This window comes from Podarcis filfolensis (assembly GCF_964270895.1).
Source record: "Podarcis filfolensis genome assembly, chromosome: 1".
Classification (NCBI taxonomy): Eukaryota; Metazoa; Chordata; class Lepidosauria; order Squamata; family Lacertidae; genus Podarcis; species Podarcis filfolensis.
In genome coordinates, this window is record NC_139604.1 from 35,816,035 (window position 1) to 35,823,331 (window position 7,297).

Here is a 7,297-nt window from a genome sequence, read left to right on the forward strand (position 1 = left end):
GATGTCATCTGATAAAACTCAGGTTCTCTGTACCTTTGCTCACTGCTACTCCATTAAGCTAGAAACTAGACTTCAGCACGTTAAATCCAGGAATAAAGTGTTGAGGGAACAAAAATAATTGCTCACTATGCCCACTGACAGCAAGATAAGAAACAGTGGGTTTAAATAATGAGAATGAAGACTTAGGTTAAATATTCATTGTAGAAGCAAGAGGTTTGTTTGCATATGCCATCAATAAAAAAAGAATCATTTTATATGGGTTTGGCTTCCATGGGTCAGAGCTTGGGATCCACCAGAAGTGAAATTTAAAACTCACATCTTCCGCTCAGTTTATAAAGGCCCACATTTCCAATAACAAAACTAGCAGTGACAGTGATGTATAGTTTTTTTTATGAAGCCTGATAACTGATGGATATGTGATCTTATAAATGCTTAGACAAACTAATGCACATAATTATATTTTCCATTTGAAGTCTATTGCTAGGCATTATAATACAATATCATTAGTCGAAATGGCCACAATGATACAGCCTGGGCAGTTTGTCATGGTAATTACAGGGTGATTATTTTTGACTGAAATAAAGATTTCAGTTTTAGTATGGTGGAGAGCATAATCACAAATTAGAAGCTGCCTCAGAGTTAAACAAAAATATTGGGAGGGCTTTAAATATGGATTATAGTGTAATGCTGAAACAATTTCTTTTAAAAGTATAGAGCACTCATTTGGTTAAATCTCTCTCTTTCCCCCCTCCCTCCCACTCTCTCATTAGCTTTAAAGAAGTCCTGCCAAAAGGGGTGACAATTATTTAATTAATAGTTCCGATGCTTAAAGGTTTTTAATGTATGGGGGAAATTAAGGCATACTAAGTAGGGTTGATGTCATAATTTACATAACTGCTAAAATAGGCTTTTTTGGGGAGGGAAATTGACACAAAAATAGATCATTTGTCTTTTCTGTTTTCAGAATGGTTGATTAAAGTAGACAGTGTCCTAACATCTGTATTGAAAACTATATTAATCAATTGATTAATCACGAGGCATTAATCAAAATCTTCCCTAAGTGTTTTAGTTTTGGAGCAGCTCTTAGTATTTTCTATCAGATTCCTTTTAAGGCTTCCATTATAAAGATTAAATTTGGGTGGTAAATATTGAAGGGGTTGAGGCGCATGTGCCTTTCTGCTTGAAGGTCACAGCCATAGCTCATTAGTGTTACTTTTAATGGGATAAGAAGCAAAAGTTTTTAATATGTGACTAAGGCAATTAATCAAACAGGCAGTTGATTCTTCTTCCCATAAGTATTCTGTATATTTAGAAGATGCAAAAAGAACTGCAGCTTCTGTGGATCTTGGAATTGCTTGCGTAAACTATTTATTTAATTTTATTTTTTTTAAAAACCCACCCTAAGTTGTAAATTAATTATGTGGACCAAAATGGTGTCGGACAACTAATTGTGACACAGTTATTTACACGGCACCAACTTAATGGATGCCTTTATTAAGGCTGCACTATTTCAATCATATGCATTTTCCCTTTACAATGATTTGAAGCTGCTTTTTCCTTTTAGTGTTTTGAGTGAAGAGCTGCCTTCGTCAAACAAGTAATTTCAAGCATTTAGTTTGATTCAAACAAGCCATAGACAAACCTACATGGCCAAACTGAAACGGGCATTCCCACATTTGTGCCTCATAGTGTCTGTTTTGTTTTCCTGCATGTTGCCGGTCTCCCCCCATCTGAAATATTAAACTTGCCCTATTCACTTTCCTCCCCCCACTTCCCACACGAATATCATTATGCAACGGGGAGAGTAGGGATGACTCAATTGAACTCAACCCTTCCCACATCTTCATTCCTGCAGCATGCCACATGTCTGGTGCTAAATGCGTACAGTAGAGAACTCAAGTAGCTTATTTGAGTGATTGAGAACTCTGAAAGATCACAGTTCTAAAGCCCCATTCAGTTAATTCTCTCCCACCATGTGATTACAATAGTGCAAGGCTGAGAGTGAGGATTAACCCATCGACCCCATTTTCACCAGCATGTCTTCCATTGACTAAACGCCTGCAATGGGAAGTCTGCTCTAGGGTTCTAAATTGCACAGGCTTCAGATGCTGAGTCCCCAATACATTGGGGAAGGCTCCCCAGGAGCATCAACAGGGAAGTATGGGAGTGGGGGAAAGAGGCTTTTACTCAGTGTTTCCCTCATCCCACAGCAATTGCCTGAGGAGCTGGGGGAATGAATGAATGGGGCTCTGTATTCAAAGTGATTCTATTTTTGGAGCCCCAGTTATGGAATCATAGAATTTCCACTTGACTGAAAAATATTCATAGCATTTTATTGATATATCTGTGGTTCTTTCAGAAAGCTAGACCTTTCTTGCAGGATGGTTCCTGGTCTTCTGTAGCTGTAATGGAGCTGAGGTGGGACAAAGGAGGAGGAGTCAGGTAGGAGAAACTAAAGTCTAGAACAGGCATAGGCAAACTCCGGCTCTCCAGATGCTTGGGACTACAATTCCCATCATCCCTAGCTAACAGGACCAGTGGTCAGGGATGATGGGAATTGTAGTCCCAAACATCTGGAGGGTTGGAGTTTGCCTATGCCTGGTCTAGAAGCTAGAAGAATTGGTTGGTGGCATTTAGATGGAAAAGAAGGCTCTGGATCCCTAGTGATGGGAATGGGCTAAAGCCTTTCCTGTGTTATGATCACATTTTCAAACGTACTCCTGAATTTGCCAATACAGTGGTACCTCGGGTTAAGAACTTAATTCATTCCGGAGGTCTGTTCTTAACCTGAAACTGTTCTTAACCTGAAGCACCACTTTAGCTAATGGGGTCTCCTGCTGCCCCCGGGCTGCCGGAGCACAATTTCTGTTCTCATCTTGAAGCAAAGTTCTTAACCCGAGGTACTATTTCTGGGTTAGCGGAGTCTGTAACCTAAAGCGTATGTAACCTGAAGCGTTTGTAACCCGAGGTACCACTGTAGTTTAAACTTTATTAGTGTACCAGGATGCAATCTCTAGAAATCTCATATAAAAACCAGTTTAGGTTGCAGGAAGGAAAGTGTCACTACAGCTCCATGCTAACCCTCAGAATTGGAGGGATCCTGTATGTATCTACTCAAAAGTAAGCCCCATTGAGTTTAATGGATCTCACTCCCAGGAAACTGGGCAAAGGGTTGTGGCTTTCAGTGTTTTCCTATTTTCAGTCAGGTAACTTGATCATTTCATAGATATGTTCCAGTAAAGAGCCTCACATGTTTCAGTTCTTTTGCAAGCAGAGAGCTTCCCCATTCTTTTCAATGGAGAAAACTGCTGCGCACATGCATCAGTTTCCATGCATAGTGGCCTTCTTCTTTGAAATGAATGGACCTCTGCAGGTGCTGGAGTTTTGGTTGTGCATTAGAGATTTCATACTCACAAGCAACAACAATGGATGCTTGAGAACTTTTTGTATTTGCAAAGTCCAATATGAACTAACTTAACACTTCTCGGGCTACTGTGCAGTAAATTTATCTGTAAAAAATGTTACTTGAAAAAAGGGAGAGAGAGAGACATTGCACATACTTTTGTAAACCAAGAAAATCTTTAATAAAAATACATTAAAAAAAATAACTTTGGTACTTCCCAATGTTTTCATCTTTAAAAAGTAAGTAAGAAAGTAAAGCATCACAAACTGTTTTAAAATGCATATTTTGAGAGAAAATATTTACATTTGAAAATATGAATTTAAATGTTATTTTGTCCACTTAAAAAAAAAAAAAAGAATTCCAGAGGTTAATATGGAAATATAGGATGTGATGAATTTACAAGTGCACACTGGAAAATATACATTGTTTTGTTTCATTTGGAACAGCTTTTGGAGCCATTGTCATGATAATGTTTTTATCTATTTGTTTTTTTTAATTGTGTGTTTTATTGTTGCAACCTACCCTGGGACCTTCTGGTGAGGAAGGGCGGGTAAGAAATCAAATCAATAAATAAAATGATATGGGCTGGGAAATAGAGTGAGCCACTCATCCCTAGAAATAACTTGACTGGGACAAAATGCGGTAATCCGGCAGGATGTATCAACATAAAGCAGCAGCTATGGGCTGAGAAATTTCCATCTGTATGTGCTCATAGGGTGTCAGCTGCCCCAACTGGCTGTGGCAAATGGCTCTGGGGCATAATCACAGGCTAAAGAATGAGGTCTTCCCCTTCCAATGTTGTATAGTCACATCATGGCCTGTGCTTGTTTCCACACAGGACAGTCAGTTCCACAGTGTAATTTTGCTAAGGCATGCAAAGGAATAGCCAGAGGGCCTATCTACGCAGAAGCAGAAATAAACTTCCATTGAGTAAAATCAGCCTTTAATACTTCCACTACAGAGAGAACATTCAAAGCAGCTTTCCTAATGTGATTATGGAGGCCAATTGCTACTGGTTTGCACTACATACTGGTGGAGTTATAAAAAGCCTCTTTGATGTGCAGTGGCTCGAGATGCTACATTAAAGCAGTGGGGCTACTTTCTATTTAACTCTATTAGCATGCTCTGGAAATTATTAAGCTTTTAAAAGCGATACTTGGATTTCTTGTCATATAATTACATGAAAAAGAAACATGTGTCTTCAAGCCTCAGGATAATCAACAGGATCTATTTGGAAATACTACTACTACTAATATTACTACTACTACTATTAATAATAATAATAATAATAATAATAATAATAACGACAACAACAACAACAGATGCCCTCCTCCTCTGTTGTTCTTCCACATCTGAGATCGCTTTTCAGTTTGCTATTGATGGTGAAGGTTGGTTGCCTTCAGCAGGGAAGGAAATGCAATCTGCATAATTCCCATTAGTTCTTCATCACGCAAATATATACTGATAATAATTCTGTAGTGGGTTAGTTTGTGGCTAATCATCTTTGTACTTAGCAGCAGGTGCTGTGGCAGCATTGGGGAAAGTATCATTCATTGTGGAAATTACAGCAGCAGAATTCATCTGTCAAACACCTTTCTTCCTTTCTAATAAAATTATACGTAATATTTCATCAGCTCGGCTCATGAAGGTCACAGGAAGAGTGACTGTGGACACGTTGGCTTTCGGATTATTGTTGTTTGTTATTACAGAGAGCCAAGCCTCTCAGTGTAGAAGAGACAGAAGAGGACAAGGCTATGGTTGTTCAATACAGATATGTGCTGATCTAAATACTTGGTATTAAATACAAGCTTACACACAGTCATGATGGAGGAAAAATGTGAAACATACTTTCTGACCATTCCTAGGCCATATCCATAAATCCCATAAGGAACCAAAGCAAGAAGGAAGGATACTACAGTCCTCTTTATGAGTACTTGCACACATATACTAAATGCAGTGCTTTCTTCTAGGGGGACGCAGAGGTACGCATACCACTAAACATTTTTGAATCTTTGTACTTTTGTCTATTTACTGTATTTATTTTTCCCAATTTCAACTATAAAATGGTTATTTTCTTGAGTCAACATGAGAGTACCCCTAAACATTATATATACATATATGTGTATATATATATATATATATATATATATATATATATATATATCACTGACTAAATGTGTGGATGTGTGGGACACTGCCATATTGGATGCACTCCAGCCATAGCTGCGCTAGTCTCACCACTGAGCAGGACATGTGAAAACATATGTATATGTGGGTGGTTCATATCATCTGGACTCCTGTGCAACCAGAGCTCCTCATCAAAAAAATGCCTGCTTGCATACATCTGTACCCTTGTAGGCAATATTGCCACATGACGGGCAGAACAGGGATAGGTTCCGTGGAGTACAGTATTATCCCCTCTACATCTTCAGATATTTAGTGAATGCACAGATGCAAATGTGAAGAGGAGCATGGCCAGTGGTGGAGCTTCATGCTCCAGCACCAGGGGGCGGAAAGCAGGCGTGGCGTGGCTGGTGTGCGTCCTGGGGGGCATGGCATGCCACCCGCAAGGGTGTGGTGTGCATCCTGGGGGCATGGCACGACGCCCTGGAGGCGTGGCGTGCCACCTGCGGGGGCGTGGCGCCCAGTGCAGGTTGGACAGCCGCGATGGCACCCCACTGGGATCGCGCTGCCGGGGGCAGTGCGCTCTCCCCGTCCCCCTATTCTTCCGCCAGTGGGCATGGCTTAAGAAATTATTTTCACCCAAATGAAATAGTTGGGGGTTAACAGTGGTTCAGAATAGCAGGAATTTCAAAATACATCAGTAAAACCAGTTTTCCTGGTAGCTGGATAAGGTTCTTCTTGATTAAGAGTACTGTAGGCTGTGTCCATAGGGTATTCATGTGATCAAATTGGTCAACTGGCACTGAGTCCCAGGATCTGTTTAGCGCCATGCTTCCATGTGTATGCATGGCACATGGTGTGTGCTCGTATCTCATTAAAGGAATACAAACCCTGTGTTAGCTGCAAAATGAAAGAAGTACGATTTAAAGATTTAAGATGAACGGAGGGAAATTAAATGCATTTCTCCAACCCAAAGAAGTAAAGGAACGTATTGGGATAGGGTAAAAAAATGCCAGTGATATCCTACAACATTTGTGCAACAATTTGCGCCATTGGCGTCATTCAAGCTTTTATCACGCATACTTTTCAAATTGGTTTTGCTAATTTCTTTTAGCAAAAGCTAAGTTTGGCAATGCCATGACCCCATTCCACTATGCCTGATTTCTCCCCTTTTCTAACTGCATTAAATATTGGGGTATTTAAGGGTGTAAATCCACAAATTCTCTTACTATAGATAAAGATCATTTCACATCTTTCTCTTCCTAAACATGATGAAGAAGATGCATTGTGGGAGACTCAGGTCAGGAAAAACCACATGCCACATCTGCTTGGGCCTACTTAGAGGGAGAGAGGAAGACAGAGAGAGGGAAAGACAAAGTGAGAAAGGGCACTCAATTTATGGAAATAACAGTAGGAGTAGAATGAGAGGAGCTCGATGGTACTAATGTGCTGAATGTCAGAAGTCTCCAGATCTCCAGGTAGGCGCAATAAGTGTTCACAAGCCCATAAACTGGTAAAGATTTACAAGAGCACCAGAATTCAAAACAATTGGCCCTGTTGGCTTAGGGAAGGGCAATGTGGATCTTAAACCAAGTCACAGCATTGTTCTGTCTAGCTCAGTACTGTTTACACAGACTGCTGGCAACTTCTCAGTGCTTCTTTTCTAGATTTCGCTGAAGATGCAGGGATTGAACCTGGGACTTTTGCCTGCAAAATGAGTGCTCTGCCAGTGAGCTCTGCTTGACGAATATTTGAACCCATTTTACTTGT